This window comes from Ambystoma mexicanum, chromosome 1p (genome assembly GCF_040938575.1).
Source record: "Ambystoma mexicanum isolate Mex_15411 chromosome 1p, UKY_AmexF1_1, whole genome shotgun sequence".
Taxonomy (NCBI): Eukaryota; Metazoa; Chordata; class Amphibia; order Caudata; family Ambystomatidae; genus Ambystoma; species Ambystoma mexicanum.
Genome location: NC_090921.1, coordinates 1,087,049,464 through 1,087,070,923, shown reverse-complemented (window position 1 = coordinate 1,087,070,923; position 21,460 = coordinate 1,087,049,464).

Here is a 21,460-nt window from a genome sequence, read left to right as displayed (position 1 = left end):
TAGGGCTTTTTGGCTGTGGAGGCTGACCATTACGCACATGATTGGGGATTGTGAGGACCTGGTGGGGGCTGCCCATGGTGGCAGGGGGGTGGGGGTGGTGGGAGACATGAGTGGGGGCCTGGTGGAGGCTGCCCTGCACTGCTGGGGTGTGGGGGTGGTGGTAGACATGTGTGGGGGCCTGGTGGAGGCTGCCCCTGCACTGCTGGGGGGTGGTGGGTGACATGAGTGGGGGCCTGGTGGAGTCTGCCCATGGTGGCAGAGGGGTGGGGGTGGTGGGAGACATGAGTGGGGGCCTGGTGGAGGCTGCCCCTGCACTGCTGGGGGGTGGGGGTGGTGGGAGACATGGGTGGGGGCCTGGTGGAGGCTGCCCCTGCACTGCTGGGGTGTGGGGGTGGTGAGAGACATGAGTGGGGGCCTGGTGTAGTCTGCCCATGGTGGCAGGGGGGTGGGGTGGTGGTTGACATGAGTGGGGGCCTGGTGGAGGGTGACCCTGGTGGCTGGGGGGTGGGGGTGGTGGGAGACATGGGTGGGGGCCTGGTGGAGGCTGCCCCTGCACTGCTGGGGTGTGGGGGTGGTGGTAGACATGAGTGGGGGCCTGGTGGAGGCTGCCCCTGCACTGCTGGGGGGTGGGGGTGGTGGGAGACATGAGTGGGGGCCTGCTGGAGTCTGCCCATGGTGGCAGGGGGGTGGGGGTGGTGTGATACATGAGTGGGGGCCTGGTGGAGGGTGACCCTGGTGGCTGGGGGTGGTGGGAGACATGAGTGGGGGCCTGGTGGAGGCTGCCCCTGCACTGCTGGGGTGTGGGGGTGGTGGTAGACATGAGTGGGGGCCTGGTGGAGGCTGCCCCTGCACTGCTGGGGGGTGGGGGTGGTGGGAGACATGAGTGGGGGCCTGGTGGAGTCTGCCCATGGTGGCAGGGGGGTGGGGGTGGTGGGAGACATGAGTGGGGGCCTGGTGGAGGGTGACCCTGGTGGCTGGGGGGTGGGGGTGGTGGGAGACATGAGTGGGGGCCTGCTGGAGTCTGCCCATGGTGGCAGGGAGGTGGGGGTGGTGGGAGACATGAGTGGGGCCCTGGTGGAGGATGACCATGGTGGCAGGGGGGTGGGGTGCAGGGGGACATGAGTGGGGGCCTGCTGGAGGCTGCCCCTGCACTGCTGGGGGGTGGGGGAGGTGGGAGACATGAGTGGGGGCCTGGTGTAGTCTGCCCATGGTGGCAGGGGGGTGGGGGTGGTGGGTGACATGAGTGGGGGCCTGGTGGAGGGCGACCCTGGTGGCTGGGGGGTGGGGGTGGTGGGAGACATGAGTGGGGGCCTGGTGGAGTCTGCCCATGGTGGCAGGGGGGTGGGGGTGGTGGGTGACATGAGTGGGGGCCTGGTGGAGGGTGACCCTGGTGGCTGGGGGGTGGGGGTGGTGGGAGACATGAGTGGGGGCCTGGTGGAGTCTGCCCATGGTGGCAGGGGGGTGGGGGTGGTGGGTGACATGAGTGGGGGCCTGGTGGAGGCTGCCCCTGCACTGCTGGGGGGTGGGGGTGGTGGTCGACATGCATTGTTGATCAGTAGTGCAAGGTGACATGTGGGTTGGCTGGGGGGCATGCCCATGGTGGATGGGCTGCCTGCGGGACATGAGCAGGGGTGCAGGGTAGTCCCCCGTGGTGTGGGCTGCCTGCAGGGGCCGTGGAGGTTGTGGAGCGTACACCTGGGTGGACCCACACGGCCAATTCACGTGTAGTACTCCCCAGAACCCCTGAAATACACATTCCCTGCTGGTATCGCGTGTGCAACTTCCCGCGCACCCCTGAAATACACGTACCCTGCTCGCACTGGGCCAATCGCGTGTGTAACTTCCCGCGCACCCCTGAAATACACGTACCCTGCTCGCACTGGGCCAATCGCGTGTGTAACTTCCCGCGCACCCCTGAAATACACGTACCCTGCTCGCACTGGGCCAATCGCGTGTGTAACTTCCCGCGCACCCCTGAAATACACGTACCCTGCTCGCACTGGGCCAATCGCGTGTGCAACTTCCCGCGCACCCCTGAAATACACGTACCCTGCTCGCACTGGGCCAATCGCGTGTGTAACTTCCCGCGCACCCCTGAAATACACGTATCCTGCTCGCACTGGGCCAATCGCGTGTGTAACTTCCTGCGCACCCCTGAAATACACGTACCCTGCTCGCACTGGGCCAATCGCGTGTGTAACTTCCCGTGCACCCCTGAAATACACGTACCCTGCTCGCACTGGGCCAATCGCGTGTGTAACTTCCCGCGCACCCCTGAAATACACGTACCCTGCTCGCACTGGGACTATCGCGTGTGTAACTTTCCGCGCACCCCTGAAATACACGTACCCTGCTCGCACTGGGCCAATCGCGTGTGTAACTTCCCGCGCACCCCTGAAATACACGTACCCTGCTCGCACTGGGACTCTCGCGTGTGTAACTTCCCGCGCACCCCTGAAATACACGTACCCTGCTCGCACTGGGCCAATCGCGTGTGGAACTTCCCGCGCACCCCTGATATACACGTACCCTGCTCGCACTGGGACTCTCGCGTGTGTAACTTCCCGCGCACCCCTGAAATACACGTACCCTGCTCGCACTGGGCCAATCGCGTGTGGAACTTCCCGCGCACCCCTGAAATACACGTACCCTGCTCGCACTGGGACTATCGCGTGTGTAACTTCCCGCGCACCCCTGAAATACACGTACCCTGCTCGCACTGGGCCAATCGCGTGTCGAACTTCCCGCGCACCCCTGAAATACACGTACCCTGCTCGCACTGGGACTATCGCGTGTGGAACTTCCCGCGCACCCCTGAAATACACGTACCCTGCTCGCACTGGGCCAATCGCGTGTGTAACTTCCCGCGCACCCCTGAAATACACGTGCCCTGCTCGCACTGGGACTATCGCGTGTGGAACTTCCCGCGCACCCCTGAAATACACGTACCCTGCTCGCACTGGGCCAATCGCGTGTGGAACTTCCCGCGCACCCCTGAAATACACGTACCCTGCTCGCACTGGGACTATCGCGTGTGGAACTTCCCGCGCACCCCTGCAATACGCGTTCCCCACTTGGCGTTTGCTGTTTGCCAGCCCGGTGAACTGGTCCAGGGTTAGCGCAGCCCTTTGCGATGATTTAGCGATTTGGATGGCTTTTCCTTGCGCGAGGGCGTTCTTGGGGGCATTACTGGCGCTGCTGCAGGGTCGCTGCGATTCTCTGCGCCACGGCTGGTTTGGGAGCCTAAAATCCATGAATACGCTGTGCGCGGAAATTGGTTTTAGCGCACGTGCCTGGCGCAGACAATAGCACGCGGACACTCTGCGTCAGCCGCTTGCGACACTTTTCTGCGAAATTCTATGAATTACCCTGTCTATTGTTGAATTCACAATCTGTTGTCTGTGTCATCTCTTGATACCATTCCTGTCTCACAGTTCTCACCAAGAGGCAAAGGGGTTGCACTGTCTGGCATATGGCCTGAGAGGTGAAGGTCTACAGAACCCTGGATGCAAAGAACTGGTTCTTCAGAGGGCCTCTCCCTTTGAAGAACCATCTCACACGTTGAAATGTATTGAGAGGTGCAGAAGCAGGCATATGGGAGTGGAAGGGTGAGATCACCTACAGAATCAGAGGGAACGATGGGAACGATGGTCATTGGCAGGTTAAGACAGGCTGGCTGTCTCTTAAGAGGACTTTGGTGAAAGGAATAATGCGTAAAAGGCATACAGGAGAGTTCTAGGCCAGTGGATGGCTAGGGAATCTGTACCCAAGTCCTTGGGAGCTAGATCTGGTCCAATACGGGATCCGATTGTTGCCAGGGATGTGAACAAGGTGATCAAGTCAGTGTTGAAGAAGGCTACCAGAATCTGGCAAGAAAAAGAGGTCTTAGGGGGATAGGAATACTGAGTTTACATTGTTTACCAAGGTCTTGTCCACCCACGTGGTGTGTATACCCTACTCAGAGAAGGGCCAGAGCTGAGGTTTTGTTTGTTGAAATCATCATTACTGCCCTTCCCTTTATGTGGTGGGGGGGGTGAATGTTTTTGGAGCTTTGAAAATTGCTACCAGCCCACTCCAGTTTGACGATATCCTGGATTCCATGGGACACCAATGACCATGGACTGTGCAGGGTTCCTAAAGTGCCTCCCAGAGAGCTTGAATCTGTGGAGGAAAATGGTGTCTCTGGGATTAAGTGGAAATCCCTTCCCAAAGTTCCCCTGCTTTAGCCACCTGAAGGATGAAGATCACTCATTCGTGACTGGCACCATGGCCATTAAAGTCAATATAGCTCAGTCTCCACCACTTGTACAGATGAGAAATGAGGGGGCATGGGTGCTGCCTGTCCCAGGGTTACAAATATACTGGAGGCCATGGGACCCTAAAGCCAGAGCCACTAGCAAGCTGTTGTCTCTCCTAGAGTTCTCGAGAGCAAGAACTTTGTTGTAGTAGGATCCTCATGCCCTCCGAGAGGGAGACCTGCCCAAATGTGGTGTTGAATAGTACTGAAGTGTCTAAGATGGGATAATTTGCAGCCCGGTTCAGGAGGAATCCAAAATTCACTAATAATGCACATGTTGCAGACACGCCATCTTCTGCTGGAATTTACAAGGCCCTTTGTATGAGCCAGTAGAGGAAGATTTATGACCTTTTTGAGGAGATGTCCCGTTTGAGCGACATCTCCACAGACACGGAGATGCCCCAAGCATCCTGTCCTCTCATGAAACAATATCTGCAGATACGACCCTCCTGTGGTGTGTTCAAGCCTTGCAAGAGTGACTGGTTCTACAGTGGGGGGATCAGAGCCTCTGGCCGTGCTGGGTTTGACAGGTCAGAATGGCTGATATCAGACGTGACAGACGGGCACCGGAATCAGCACTTTAAATGAGGTTATATGTCAATCTAGCACCCGCATATCCCTACATAAATCCAGCCCTCAATTATTTCTGCAACCCAAGTGCTGTTGACAAAATCAAGACTCTTCCAAATTCGGGTCAATAAATGTACACAAATGTTCATAGGTTAAAGATTCCTGCAAAAGGGTGCAAGCTATTGTCTCCTAGTAGCTAATGCTCATAGACTTTCCCACTGAGGGTTGGAATGTTTCTAGGCCAAAGGGATCACAATCTCTCTTAAGAGGTTGCAAAGATGCTAACCTGCGTTATTCTGCTTAGACACCTAAAGATGTCTCTAAATGCATCAAACTTAATCCAGAAAGAGCCCCATGTGAAGTGATTGATGGTAATGTGCTCTGCCCTCTGTGTGTGTTCACCTGGGGAGAAATACACAGAACCCATAAAGCACATTTCAGTGCCTTTGCATAATTCTTTGTTTAAAACACCCCAACCCCTCTGGAAGGATTACCGGCTCTATATCTGCAGTAGTCTGTTTGTTTATTTTATTTATATAGCGTGCCTGACCCAGAGGTATCTGGGCGCTTTAGTACACAGTTGCAAATACAGTGTATACAATACAGTTACATATACAGAAGGTGGGTTTAACAGCAGATAGCGTACATAATCAGTGAAGTGAGGCCAATTACATAGTAGGTAACGAGTAACATAGGCGGCGTAGACGGTAGCAAGAAAGGTAAGGGAAGAGATGGGGCTGAAGAAGAGGACAGAAATGGGGGAGTATGCATTAGCATAGGTAGGTGTTGTACCCGGCTAGCGGATATCATGCGTTTGAGGTTCAGGTCATGTTATATAGCTAGGCAGCAGTTAGTTGTTGCGAAGTATCCAGGAGATAACGCTTCTTCTGAAGGTGGCTAGTACTTGGATAGACTTGATGTCAGAAGGGAGGGAGGTCCATAGTTGGGAGGCCAGAACCGGAGAAGTGGACCCCCTAGATCTTTTTAGGTTGTACCTAGGGACCGTAAGGCAAGAGTTGTTAGATGATCTAGTGACTCGTGAGGACGATCTCAGAGTGAATTTTTCATTGAGGTGTGGGTGGGGGGGCTGTGTGGTTCAGCGCTTTGAATGTGAGACCAAGGGTTTTAAGTTTGATCTTTTCTTTTATAGAGAGCCATTTCAGTTGTTTCCTTGTTGCTGAAATATGTTCAATTCTAGGAATGTTCAATGCAGCTCTGAGCGCATTGTTCTGCATTATCTGAAGTTTGTTAATTACAGTTGTGTTGGCGCCTATGTAGAGACCATTACAATAGTCCAGTTTGAATCCTATAAGAGCTCTGTAGGGTGAGACAGCTTTCTGATGACAACAGAGGTCTGCAAGCTGTAATCAATTTCCCTGTGTAGGCAGCGGCTGAAGCGGTCATGTTTACTTGTTTGCTGAGGTTGGAGGTGGCATCGAAGTAGAAACAGAGTTTTTACTGCTTTGGCAATTGGGATGTTGTTCCCATCTATGTTGAATGTGTTGCAGTTAGGGTTTAATTTTTTGTTTAAGTTAGCTTGCGAACCTACTAGTAGGAGTTCTGTTTTATCATCATTCAGGCACAGGCCATGGACGGCCATCCATGCCTGAATGATGGTATAGATTTCATTCACACGACGTACATCTGTGTCGTAGATACCTGTAAGGGGTAGGAGTATCTGGGTGTCATCTGCATAATTAGTGTAGGTGACACCCAGAGGATCCAGTATATCAAACAAAGGCTTTGTAAAGATGTTATACAAAGTAGGCGAGATGCAGGAGCCTTGGGGCATGCCATAAGTGATTGGTATGGGGTCAGCTGCTGCCGATGACGAGAAAACTCACATGGTCCTTTTGTTTAGGAACGATTGAATCCAAGTGATGGCTGACTTAGAGAAATGGGTGCTGTCGCTAGGTGATTGCATAGTAACTTGTGGTCTACAAGGTCAAACGCCGCTGACAAATCCAAGAGAAGCAAGATGGCGAGTCTACCTTTATCTTTGAGGTCGCCAATCTGGCTTTTCAAGTCAAGAAGGGCGGTTTATGTCCCATGTTGGGGTCTAGAGCCAGATTGTCGAGATCCTAGGAGTTTGTTGCTCTCTAGGTAGTCCTGGATTTGCAGGTATGCAACCCTTTCCAGGATCTTTAGCAGAAACGCGACTGTGGTGATTGGTCTGTAGTTCGTAGGGATTGTGGGGTCTAGTGTGTTTTTTAAGTAGTGGATGTACCCAAGATTCCTTCAGGTTACTGGGTACTGTGCCACTTGAGAATGAAGCGTTGATAAGTTTAGTAATGAATGGGGCTAGGTCTCTAGCCGCATCTTTAATGATCTGTGCTGGGCAACTGTCGCCCTGACAGTTAGAGGGTTTCAGGGAGTCTATGATTTTTTGTACTTCAGGTACGGATACATTTGAGAATTTGAAGCCCTGTGGCTGTGAGATAGGTGGTTCTGAGGGGGGGGGGGCATGGAGGAGGCCAGGTTAGTGAGTAGTCTGCGTTTATCTGCTATTTTAGTCTGTAGGCTGGCAATTTTATTGGTGAGAGCATTTTGGATGTTTGTACACCAGTACACCAGCGTTTGTCTTTTATGCAGGAATCCGTGGGTGGGTTGGATGTCTCCATTTCTTTCAGCATGGTGAGAAGTTCTTTGGTTCTAGAGCCTGCTTGATTTATTCTATTGTTATAGGTGTCTCGTTTAGTACGTATGATCTCTTCTTTGTATATGTTGGAGATGGTGACTAAGTTGGTTTTGTTCTCTGGTGAGGGTGTATGTTTCCAGAGAGATTCAAATTTTCTTTTTTCAGAGCGAAGTGCTTTAAGCTCAGGGGTAAACCATGAGTTCACATGGGCTCTTGGTTTCCCTTTGCACATTTTGAGAGGTGCTACTGAGTCTATTGCTTTAGACATAGAGGAATTGTAAGCGTCTACAAGAACGTTAGTATCAGTCGTGTTCAGTAGAGCGTTGAGGGTAGGGATTACAAAAGGCATGATTGCCTCAGCTGTAATGTTATGTTTGTTTCTGGTAGGGCACGAGGGTGCTGTTGGACAAGTTTTATCGTGTGTTATGTTCATGTTACTTTCAAAGGAGATAAGGTAATGGTCAGTCCAGGATGGTGGTGTGATCCCATTTACTGAAATGTTGCAATTTAGATCTACTACCCAATCAAGGGTCCTTCCTTTCTCATGAGTGGGTTGAGTGATTTTTTGGGTGAATCCATGTGCAGCCAAGGTATTAGCTAGAGAGGTGGCAGGGGGATCATTAGGGTCATTGAAACCTAGGTTGAAATCTCCTAGGATTAGAGTTTGCGACAAGGGTTTAATATTGTCAGAGATTAGGGTCATTATATCCTCTTCGAAGGCGCCAAGTGGCCCAGGAGGTCTGTAGATTAAGTGGGTAGAGGTGGTACTTTTGTGTGAGGTTTGGAGTTTAGCTGAGAGGATTTCACAAGAGGAGAGTGGTGGTGAGGGAGCTTATCTCATGTCGAGTGAGTTTCTGAAGATGAGGACGATACCTCCTCCTCTGGATATGGGTCTGTCAACTCTGATGCTAGAGTAATTGTCTGGGATTGCTAGTAGTAGTGCAGGACCTGCTGCTGCGTGCAGCCACGATTCAGTTACTGCTAGGAGGTCCAGATTATTAGATAATATGATGTCTGCTACTTCGGTAGCGTGAACGACTAAAGATCTTGCATTGAATAAGGCTCATTTGAGAGGCTGTGAGGGGTTGACTGATCCTGTATTGCCGATTTTAGCTTGTTTTTGAGTTTCATGATGGCTACATTGGGCACGGTTGGTGGCCAGGAGTCTCTTCTGGTGGTTTTATGTGTAATTAGGGTTAAGTTTGGTGGGGTTTCTATTGGAGGTGGGCTGAGAATGAGTGGGTAGCCTGGTGCGCAGTCTGAAATTTCTGATCTTGGGGCTAGGACATGTGGTCAATCAGGCTGAGGCGCCATGGTTTGTGGTGCTCTTGGACTTAGTATGGTTAGATGTCAACGCCTTTTTGTTCATGGGACTGTCTATGTGTAATTTGGGTAGGAATGTGGTGGGTTTGATTGTGGCATCTTGGATGGTGGTGTTCAGTGCTGGTAGTAACGGGGTAGTCTTAATGCTAAGGTCAGCGTTTTCCGTAGGGAGCATGTTGGTGTACCACTGTGGTTCAATCAAGGTGAGCCAGAGAGCAATTAAGGTGGGAACAAGTAGAAATGGTAAGGTAATGGGAATGGTATGCATAGCTAGTTGGATGGTATAAATACAACAGTGAATAGGTTCTAATGCCGTTAGACAAGTTAGTTTGGTATGTGATAGTACATAACTGGTGCAGACAGAAAAGGCTAGTCCAGTAAAATATTACAGTGTGTAGAGGGCTGATATAATCAGAAAGGCTAGACCAATATATACTTATATGATAAATACAATAGTGAATAGGTTCTAATGCAATTAGACAAGGCTAGTTTAGCATGTGATAGTACATCACTGGTGCAGTCAGAAAAGGCTAGTCCAGTAAGATATTAGAGTGTTTAGAGGAGGGCTGATATAATCAGAAGGGCTAGATTGACATAGGTTACATATGCTGGAGTGGTCGAAATAAGATGGTCCGATATGGCTTTACAGGGCTGATAAAGTCAAAGAAAGCTAGACTGACATAAATTAGTACATATGTTAATGTAGTCAGGAATAGGCTGGTCTGACATGTGTTGTACATGTGCTAATATATTCCGACATAGGCTAGTCCGGCGTGGAAAGCAGTGGTTAAAGACCAGTGGACTAATGCAGATGAGATAGGCTAGTCGGACGACGTATTGCAGTGGGCAGGCTAATGCAAACAAGATAATACAACCTAGATATTTCATGACACATATTTTTCATAGAGAACATAATAGGCAAGTGCTAGCATATGAGTAGGTGTAAAAATCGAGATGACTGGTTGGGCTATAAGCGATTCCGCATAGGCAGATGTGGCTCAAGTGAGCTGGACAGCAAGGATGATACAGTGAGCGAGAAAGAGATTGTGAAGAGCGAGCACAGGCAAGAGGCAAGGTGAAGTAAATAGTCATCACGTGGGTCTTGCTGTGAGTATAATAGTAGCCTAGGTAGGGCAACACAGTCTAATGTAAATTTGAAAGCGAGCTACCCTGTAGCTGGCAGATGGGAAAGAAGGCAGAAAATACAGTGTGTGGCTCCCTGATAGAGAGTGTCCTTAATTCAGATAGGCAGTTGTCGAGGTTGTAGAGCGGGAGATCTCGGAGAGCTGGTAGGTTGCTTACTGACGCTGGTGAGCTGGGCAGGGGTTAGCGCCCTGCGGCCGATGCGGCAAGACAGGCGATGGGCCTAATGGGTCGGGCCTTGGGATGAGTGGCCGGCTAACGCCTTCCGGTTCCGTGGTTCTCAATTAGAATGCAGCGTTGGCCATTGCAAATCCGCCATTTTGAAGGAGCAGATACTCGTGTTGCGAATGAAGATAGAATGCTTGCACACAACGAAATGGAGTGCAGAGTACAGTTGACGGTATATATTAAGCACAATTATAAAATAGAATGCTAGGGACATAAAGAAGTCTGTGTATCCAACTGCAGTGCACATAGGTTCTCTACTACACATATCTTAATTACAACTTTATATTTCATATCTTAATTCATATATTTCCTATTGGACACAATTACAAACCTCAATACTGTATCAAAGTTAATACATTAAACAACTACCAACCATTGTTAGTGTTAAACAATCAATATTAACAGCATACAGACAACATTGTGAATTAAATCTCAATTACAATAAGACATTACTCTTAGCAAATTTACTGTTTGTGATCTGAAGACCGGGACAACAGAAGCACCAGTCTCCAAAGGCTTTGCACAGAAGCACAATGTGTGGTGCGCTGGGCTTCCGGTTTCCCAGGCTTCAGAGCGCAAATGAGGCAGCCGGGTCACACATCAGGTAAGCGGGGGATGGAGGGCGGACATAGGGAGTGGTGTGGGCCACGCAGAGGAACGGGTGTGGGAGGACCCCCCTGAAAGGGACTAGGAGAGGGGCCTAGAATCTATAGGTATGTCTTTTGTACACAGCCTTCAAATATACCTCTGAATTCACTGTAATCTCTACCTATATATTACACAGTGAAATACAATCTTGTTGGTTCACTATTAGCAGTACTTAGCACAATTCGTATTCCTTTCTACCACTCATGCACGGTTCAAACAGCTAATCTTCTCTAGTCAGAGACAATCATGTCTCTTGCCCTACATGTTTCTGTTTAAACTGCAGCAAAGACAAAGGGTAATGTCACACAGTACATTTCATTTTAGGTATAATCAATTAAAGGACTCAAACTTGTAGAAAGGAGTGTGAAAGGCCAGGAGACGTCAAGATCAATTCATAGAAGAATTTTTTTTTTTTAAATTATGATTATCATCACATCGTAAAACAGTACCAAATGTAGTATTTTAATTTTTCATTAGAAACATGGTACTAATAAAACCTGAAAACCATTTATCAAAACATTCGATAAAAGGATGAATCCGGAAAAAGTGCAAAATAGTGCTATAAGTGCTGTAATGGTATCTCAAGAGTGAACATTTCACATACTGAATTTTTAGCACATGTATAATCTTCTGTACTTATCACAAAAAAGTGCAAAATTGTCTAAATAAGATCAATACCTAAATAGAGTCTAAACTGCGCTATTATTGCCTAGTCATTGATCAGTGGTCTGGAACACTATACAATGTCTATATTGTATTGGGGCAGGCGCTCTGTGTTTTTCTTTTCCATTCACAATAGATTGGGCCTCATTACGAGTCTGGCGGTAACCAGGCGGTTTTACCGCCTCAGTTACCGCCGGACTCATATTACCATTCCGCCTCTGTGACTCCCGGAAATACCAGGGCATTACGACCCTGGTGTCCTCGGAATTCCAGAGGCTGAATTCGGTAAATCCCCATTCCCATTGAGTCCAATAGGACTCAATGGGAATGGGGAAGTGGAAACACCGGCACCATCTCGTGATGGTGCCGGTGTTTCCACGTCTGCCTGCAGGCGGGCGGTGTTAAACACGCCAGGTCAGACCTGGCGGGAACATCACCTCCCGCCTGCAGGACTCAGGATCGGGTGGCCCGGAATTAACAGTGGCGGCGGGTTTACCGCCACTGTAAATTCCGGACCGCCCGACCTGTAATGAGGCCCATTGACTTTATTGCCCTTCTACCTTGGCACTCCCATTTTCTGGAAATGTGTAGTATTTTCATTATCTCATACTTATAGATTGTTCTTTTCTTTTTTACTTTCACAGAAAGGAATGAGTGCCTACTTTATGTTGTGAGACTTATCCTGAATCTCTTGTTTACACAATGTACCTGTCTCATTCATTCATTGATGTTTTGGATTTCTTCTCAAATTTTAGCTTTTTTTCTGCGTTATATCTCTCAAAGATGTTCACACTTAAACGTGTTCACCTCCTACATCGCGGGGTCTGTCCGAAGGCCAAAGTCTGGGTGTCTCTAAGGAACCTTGATGTGGCCTTGGCGAGCTGTTAATAAATGTGCAGTTGCTCCAGGGTTCTCGGGTGTAGCTAGACCCCTTCTGTACCACCTAAGATATGGTCCTTATGTCTAGACCCCTTCTGTACCACCTAAGATATGGTCCTTATGTCCTACTCCAGTATTCGAATCTCTAAACCGCTCCTCTTCTTGCCTGGGTCTTATGCCTTCTCCCTCCTTCTGGTCCTGCCTAGGCCCAACCTGGTCTGCTGGAACCTTTTCTGCTCTCTTCTACCCGACACTGCCACTCTAACAAGTCAGGACTACTAATTCTTCCTCCTGATGCTACCTCCCCTTCCACAGACGTTTCTAGCTCTTCCACCTCACTACCACATTTGCCACTTTCCTTCTCCTCCTCTCCAGTCATTACCACCTCCTTCCAGCTACACCTGCACTTCTTCTTGTCACAATCTACTTGAGTTTTTTCTCCCCCTCTCGCCTCCACCACTTCCACCCTCCTTCTGCCACTTTGTAAGCCACTCTCCAGATCTTCCCAGCTGCCTGCCATAACAAACTCCAACAGCCCATGTTATACTCTCTGGGACACTCCCCCCGTGGGTGGGACTACAGGTATGCTACCAAAGCGTGATGGGTCTCTTATCAGGTCAGATTAATTTCTTCAGGTGGGTTAACCTTTTGTTTCAAGGGCAGGCCTAGAACTATAAAAGTTGGGTCTGCCACATGAACTGTTCATGCAGTGTATGTATACGCTGGGGCTCCTCTTGTCTATTACATTCAAGTTGCATGGGAGTCTGTTAACTGTGTGGTTCACAGGTTTCCTGGGTTTCAACATCTTCATGGGTGGCAAGTCTTGTGCGAGTTGCGCGAGTCTGCTTTATTTTCTTCTGCTGCCTGTCCATGCCCACAGATGGGTTTTGCAGAGAAATTCTTCTGGCCCTCTCTGATCCTATGGTGAGTTCCAGTCACACTATTCAATTTCTGGGCCAATGCTTCCTCATCACAAAAGGGTCTCTCACTGCAACTCTGCGGTTCTTAGCAATGTATTGACAAGGAGGGTCAAGGTTACCGTGAGTCCTTTTTGCCTTCCAAAGGTGAGAATAAAAAAGGTTTGGGTTGCTGTAAATATTCCAAGGGGCCCCCTAACATGCCAGAGAGAGTCCTAACTGCCCTGTGGATGATTCTATGCAGGTCTGTGTTGATTTTAGGAAGCAGGTGCCTGGTTCCTGTTCTCCAGTGTCTTCCTTAGGGGCCGGGGAAGGGTCGTGGCCTCTTGTAATTGTATGCCATGGAGGACTTTGACTGTCCCGTGGCAGTGGCCAAGAAAGGGTAAAAGTGGATCCTGCCCATACCAATCCCAGGCCAAACATCCATGTGCGCAGGGTGACCTTTTATGCTCTAGTCCTTTTGATCTGGGTATTGTGGTGGACGCTCTGAAAGACTGGGTACTCGATTAACGCAATTTAAAGTAATCTCGGTTTCTCAGATAGTTGTGCCTTCTAGACCGGCTGCATCGTCATTGCCTTCTAAATCAGACGACGATTGCCAAGTCAATCTGCAAAGGACTACAATAGATCAGGATACGCAAACTGTTCTTTCCAGCAAGTATTCCTTAGGGGCCAAGGGGGCAATATTAGTCACTGAAGAGAGAGTCAAGAGCCCCAAGGTTGACCTCACAGACCCATTACAAGAATTATCCCCATTGGCACCTACACCTAGCCAACATTCAGTTAAACAACTAGCAGTGGTTACTGTTAAACCCAAGAAGGTATCCTGATGGAGTCTTCAACAAAGAAAAAAAATCACAAATGCCTAAATTAAAAGACCCGAGTACTTTTGATTTCATCATGGACCAAAGGAACATTATTATTACTAACATCCCGAAGACTGAAGGAAAAGAATCCACACAAGCCTTATGTAATAACGCCCTTGCCTGGCTACGACAGAGAACTGGACCTGGGGTAGTCAGAATGACTGATCTGATGATTCTGCACAGATTCAAATTAAGTGACTGGTGTAGTCAACCTAATTGTGGCTGTGTCATAGCTGGCTGTGGGGGTTGCACTCTTCTGGCTTTTCTAAGACTCTGTAAACACATCCCTAGAAGAGCCTCGTATTGCAATCTAATATTGTAAGGTGTTTTATTACATGTCGCTCCTTCTTACTGCTCACCAGCCATTCCTTTTGCGCACTTCTTAGCCCACTGCTATCTTGATCGTGGTTATCTACGTTGACTGGACTTCATGTACCCACGTTTATCCCAATTTCAGCTAATGGTACAATTTTATGTTTTATGTTGCTGATGTTGTTCCTATTTTGTCTTTGTCTGCGCCCTCACGCATCAGGGTTCAAGGCAGCGTGATACAAACTGATTAATGTAAAAAAAGAAAGTAAAAAGTAAAAGACACCTGGCAACCTGAATCACCCTCTTCATAGTCCATAAAACCAGGCAGGGAATTATGTTACAGTATGTACAGGTTTATTCATCCAGTTCAAGATAGAAGTAATAAGTAAAGGCCAGCACTCTGGCACCCTCACCATACAGGTAGTTAGGTATTAACTGACGATGAAGGTCCACATTCCAAGGGAGATGAAGGATGCTTCCCTGTCCTCTACCTAGTACCTATGGCACCCCTATCACTGAGCCTCCCAGAAGCCACCTAACCTCAACACATAAACCCTTGACAATGCAGAGAACCAGTGTTGGATCATAAATAAGACGAGGCTGCATTAGACAAATCACTATATCGAAGCATGCCTGTTTTACAGTCTAACAAATATTCACAAACATCTTACCCATCCACCATGTAGATCGATAGTAGCAGGGAAAAACATCCTATTAGATCCTCTAGCAAAATATATATCGACATAATTTTACAAACAGGCATTTAAAAAATGTCTACATGCATCAGAGATACCAGTGACTTTCTTAAAAAAATGAACACTCTATACAATATTCCAGTTAATGCCGTCATGTTAACAATGGATGTAGCATAGAATCGCTAACACTGCAGAATGACGACTTTGAGTTGTATAAAATCTACTTTACATTAAACACTTTCATATTTGTTTTAACTTCAAAAATGCATTTTTTTCAGGCATCCGGTTCCCCATTTGGCTTTTTCGTTGTCGCTGCAAATGTAATCACATTAACTAATTCTTTCGAAATGTAAAATAGTATTTATTTACAAAATTTACTTTCAAAATTTGAAAAGGTGCTTTAAACTAAACATATTATATAGAAGACAGGATGACAAGCAACATAGAACATGTACAAAAGGAACTAAAACATATAATACATCATCAAAAACAGAATCCTCAAGAAGAAAGAAGAAAAAAAGAAAAAAAAAAACTATATTGAATCATTAAACTTTCCCCACATTTTATCATACACCGACAGTCTGTTTGATCATTTGTAAATTTGTAAATCATCTTCTCAGTTTTAGAAAGTTTGTGCATCTCCTAACCCAGTCTTCAAATAAAGGAGCAATCCTAGTTTTCCATCCACGAAGGACCAAGCGTTTGCCGGTGATCATGCTCCTGAAAAGCCATTTTTTATGTGCGGAACTAAGTTCATCCAGTTCGGAATCATCCCCCAAAATCACTGTTTTGAAATCTAAGTTCAAATTCAGACCAGTAATCTTCACACAAGTCTCAAATATCTCTGACCAAAAATTCGAAACACGTATGCAACTCCATAACATATGCTCCAAGGAGCCAATATTTTGTACACAGCCCCAGCACTCATCACTCGACAAACCTCTCTTTTTCCATTTCTCAAGAGACCAATATACCCGGTTCAACATTTTATTTGTCGCAATCTTTCTCCAAAATTCACTGAACAAAGTGCAACATTTCTGCACATATTACACTAAATATCTGGGCAAATATCAAAATCAATCCGCCTACCCCATTCCACTCGCAATTTATCATTTTTCTCAAAATTTGTCACAATTTGTTTATAAATCTGTCTAGCAAGACCACCTTCACCCCCTCCTGGTTTTGCAATAAATAAGTCCACATCCAGACTATTAGACCAATCCACTTCACCGACCGCCTTCTTCAATTGCCTATAGGCCGAATCCGACAGACTCCCACAATCCCATTTTTCTCTCATCTCATTCGCTGTCAATCATCTATCATCCATCCCAAGATCACCAATCTTCTTAATGCCGCACAGAAACCATTCAGGCCAAAAAAGTGATTTGGCATTGTCTTTAATCTTAGGATTCAACCAGATTGAAGCTCCTAGATCTCTATATGCATCCTTACCCAAATGTTCCATCAACTCACACCACACAGTGCGTAAAGAGCCAGTCACAATAGATCTAAATCTGCGTTCCTCTGAATTAGTAGAAAGTAAAGCCTCCGGACTGAGCGGTCCAAAAGCACTAGATTCCGCCATCGCCCATGAATCATGTACTGTATCTAGGAATGGAACAAAAAATTATGAAGTATAGGCCAAATGATACGCTTTAAAATTTGGAACCCCCAATCTGCCTTCACTAACCGGGAGTTGTAATTTCTAAAGTTTAAGTCGTGGAGGTTTCCTATCCCATAAGAATTTGTGTAACAAACGGTCCAAATCTCTCCAGTATTGATTCTTGATTCTCAAAGGTAACATACCAGTTATATAATTGACTTTGGGAGCCAAATTAATTTTTATGGCGTTGACCTTTCCCCAGAGTGACAATTTTAGAAGCGACCACCTTTCTAAATTCAATTTGCAATCATTACATATGTCACGCATATTTTCCTCAACCATATCAGATATCAATGTTGTCAACTAAATGCCTAAATAACGTAGTCTGGCATCACACCATTTAAAACCCAATCCTGTAACTAGGGATTTGTCACATCTATGAGAAAGTGGAAGGACCTCTGATATTTGCAAATGAACTTTATATCCGGATGTTTCGTGAAATCTAGATAAAATGTCCATCAGGCATGGGAGAGAAACCTCTAATTTTTGTAAAACTAACAACAAATCATCTGTGTAGACCAGATCTTCTGCATCACTCCCCAACAACCAACACCATGTAACCTAGGGTCCGTTTTTAGTGCTATAACCAAAGGTTCAATCGCTAGGATAAACAAAAGCGGTGAAAAAGGGCATCCTTGTCTGGTACCCCGTCCAAGACAAAATGGCTCAGATCGGATTCCATTCGTTTTAACATCTGCAGTCGGATTAGCATATAACAGCTGTACCCAAGAGATACATTCATCACCAAAATTCATTTCTTTCAGAACCATATATAGGTATCCCCAATTTACTCTATCGAACGTCTTTTCAGCATCAAGGGAAAAGACAGCCGCCTCACAATCTCCCTCATTCGCCCTCTCCATTGTATGCAGAAGTTTCCGTATATTGCTAGAAGTACGTCTGCCTTTCATAAAGCCTGATTGTTCCTCACCAATCAATTTCGGTAAAAATCTTTCCAATCTTAAAGCCAAAACCTTAGGCAGTATCTTGTTGTCAGTGTTGATAAGGCTGATAGGGCGATAACTCGAAGGAAGGCTACTATCTTTTCATTTTTTCAAGAAAACAGATATTGACGCGTGACATATGCTCAATGGCAGCATATTATTTTATTTACTTGAAATAAACACATCTTTCAAGAGTTCAAGGGCAGAATGTGGGAGAATTTTATAAAATTCAATCGGAAGCCCATCCGGACCAGGGGTCTTCCCAGTATTGAGCATGGAGATGGCAGTTTTCAACTCATCAACTGTAATTTCAGAACCAAGAAGCAAATTCTCGTTGTCAGATAGCCTAGGGATTGTCAAATTACCAAAAAAAATCCTTCCCATTCCCAGTAATGCCTGCTTCATTGCGGTATAAATCCTTATAGTAATCACAGAACACCAGGTTCATTCGTTTAGGGTCAAAACCGTCCGTGTCAGTGATGGAGGTAATGGCCACTTCAGAGCTCTTCTTCTTTAGCCTATAAGCAAGCCATCTGTCCCACTTTTCACCCATTTCAAAGTAAGTGCATCTAGAGTAGAATAAGCCAGGCTCAGCTTTTAAAGATAGTATGCCATCCATTTCTCTATTAAGCTTCTTTAATAACCCCCTTTTGGTGAATTCAGTGGGATCATTCATCAAATATCGAGAAACAGCACTGATTTTCTGTTCAAGTTCCAGTTTACATTTATCTTCTCTTTTCCGTTTGCCACTAGACAAGCCAAGGCAAATCCCCCGCATGGAACATTTAAATGCTTCCCAAACATTTCCTAAACATACCTCACCATTACGATTTTCCTCAAGAAAAAAGTTGGCTTCAGAAATTATTCTGTCTAGTATCTCATCATCCCTCAAAATTGAAGTGTTCAATTTCCATGAAAAAGTTCTACAACATTCAAATTTCAATTTTAGACACAATGTTATAGGACTATGATCACTTACAAGAATGTTACCAATTTCCCATGAAAGAAAACTTTCTGACAGAGCCCCACCAGTAAGAAGCCTGTCTAGTCTCGAGTATACACCATGTGCCCCTGAGAAAAAAACTATACTCGTGTACACCGGGATGTGAAAGACGCCAATTGTCTTTTAAGTTATGTTCGTCTAAAAGTGAGATGAGAGCCTGATGATGCGAATCATGCCGAACACCCCTTCTAGAAATGCTTCTGTCAAGTACCGGATCCACAACAGTATTGAAATCGCCTCCAAGAAGGATATTAGGCGAGTTCAAATCTTGCAGTATTTGCGCAACCATTCTGAAAAACGAGCATTATCCACTGTGGGTGCACATATATTACATAAAATCAGTTGTTCCCCTTGAATCTCAACTAGCAAGGCAATCATTCTCCCATCTTTATCAGCGCATTCTTTCAGAATTTTAACAGGCGCCTGTTTCTGAACCAGAATGGCAACGCCCCTAGACCTGGATGTGAAGCAGGAGCCAAAAGCTAATCCAACCCACTCTTTTTCAAACGTTAGGGTTTCATCAGTTAAAATCTGAGTTTCCTGGAGAAAACAAATATCTGCTTTCATTTCATCTAAAAGAGTAAATATTTTTTTTCCTTTAAGTAAATTGTTGATTCCATTTACATTCCAAGACACGACACATAAACCCTCCTTAATCAAATTTTTTGACTGTTTAGCCATATTTTCGCATCGCTCAGGGGAAACAAAAACTAAAGTAAGAAAAGCAACAACAGTAAAAAAAAAAGAATACCAACTAAAGAAACAGCCAAAGCAGCAAAGTCTGTTCAGCCTAGTAAACAATGAAAGACACATTACAAGAACAAACTCTAGGACCTCTCTCAAATACTAGAAGAACTCAAATAATTCAACTTTGAAATTGTAAATTTAGAATTAAGAAATGTAACACCTTGGGGGGGGCGCTGTTGCGCTCGACAAAGATGGCCGCCTGCTGATCAGCTCCGAGCCGATAGGCGCTCCTTTAGCCGAAATCCTCCTGTTTGCCTTGGCGCTGCAACTCGTAACTGACGGAGGGGGAAGCTGGTGTGTCCAGGATCCTGCTGGCCTCGTCCCGCCTTCCGAACTTCTTTTGCTGCGGAGCTGTTGGCCCCTGCGTGAGGACCGGAGTGGGTGCTTCCTCCGATCCCCTGCGGGGCTCCAGGGGACCGCGGCCGTGTTCCGCGGCTTACGGCCTTCCGTTGGGGGAGGGGCGTCCTTCCCGCCCTGCGCGACCGCTCTTGGCTGCCTCGGGAGGAGCGGCTGGCTGAATCCGAGAGCGTCTCGCTCCGCTGCCCCATCCTAGGCGGCGTGCTGTTGTGAATCGAGCCCCCAGTCCGTGGCTCCGAGCGGTGAGTGGTGCCCCTGACCTCCGCGCCACGCTCCGCATTGACTAACGGTCTTGAGCCGTGGCTCGGTGGAATCGCTCGCATGATTTTGGCCGCGGCGCCTCGGCCCAGTGACAATTAATACATCCCCCCTGCATCCTGGTATTCCGTGGGGGGGGGCAGGTTCCTCCGGAGCCCATTCCCCTGCGAATCTCATCCTCAGCCGTGCCGCTCCCTGTGCCCGTGGAGGCGACACGAGACATCGGCTCCCCCCCCCACTCACCTTATACTGCGCACTTCGCTTTGCCGTGGTGTGCCCTGACCCCCCGGATCTGCTGCAGGGTGGCACCACCGGATTGTACCATACCCACCTTTTGCTCTACTGGAGCCCTGGCCACCTAGCTGTTCCATCTCATCATCGACCGCGCCGCTCCCTGGATCCATAGGAACGGCGCGAGGCAGCGGCTTCTCCCCGCCTACCTACTACTGCTCATGTTACTGCACCGCGGAATGCTTTGACCCTTGAGTCCATTGTACGGAGTCACCGCCGAGCTGAACCATATCCTCCTTATTGCTCACCGGAGTGCTAGCCGCCTGGCCATCCCATCTCGCCGCAATAGCCACTGGAGGCTCCTCTCATCTCTCTTATTGGTTGCTGTCTCCCCGGCCCTTGCATCCTCAGGTTCTCGGGGGAGCTCTCGTGGCTCACAGGCCGCCACTTACATCGGCTGCCCTGGCGACCCAACATAGATTGGTCTCCCCCATCTGAATTTGAAACTCCGCATCTCGTATTGCCAGCCGGCTGTGGACACACGCATACCTGGCGTTCTCTCTTGGCGTCCCTCTCGCCCTCCTACCCTCCGATCCACCAGACTTGTCTCACCCTTTACTGACAACATGTCAACGAGGATGGGAAAGAAGCAATCCTCTATCAACATGTTTGCGAAGCCTCCGGGAGGATCTGGCGTGGAGACACCTACACAGGAACCATCCACTGCACAAGAGCTAGAACCATCCGAATCTCAGAAAATGATGGAATACATCCGCGAGGGGTTCACCGCGATCCATAGTAAACTAGACGACATGAACGGTACGATATCCTCCATTAAGGCACACATGGAGAGGACTGATGGTCGTGTAACCGAGATTGAGTCACGTGTGAGCACCGCTGAGGACGGCCTGGGCTCCCTTCGGGCAGAGGTTTCCACATTATCCGCACGCGTAACAGAGGTGGAGAAGAAAAATGAGGATCTTGAGTCGTGCTCAAGACGCAACAACCTCCGTATAGTCGGGGTACCAGAGGATGGCATACAAGAACCCATGGAGGACTACGTCGAGGGCTTGCTACT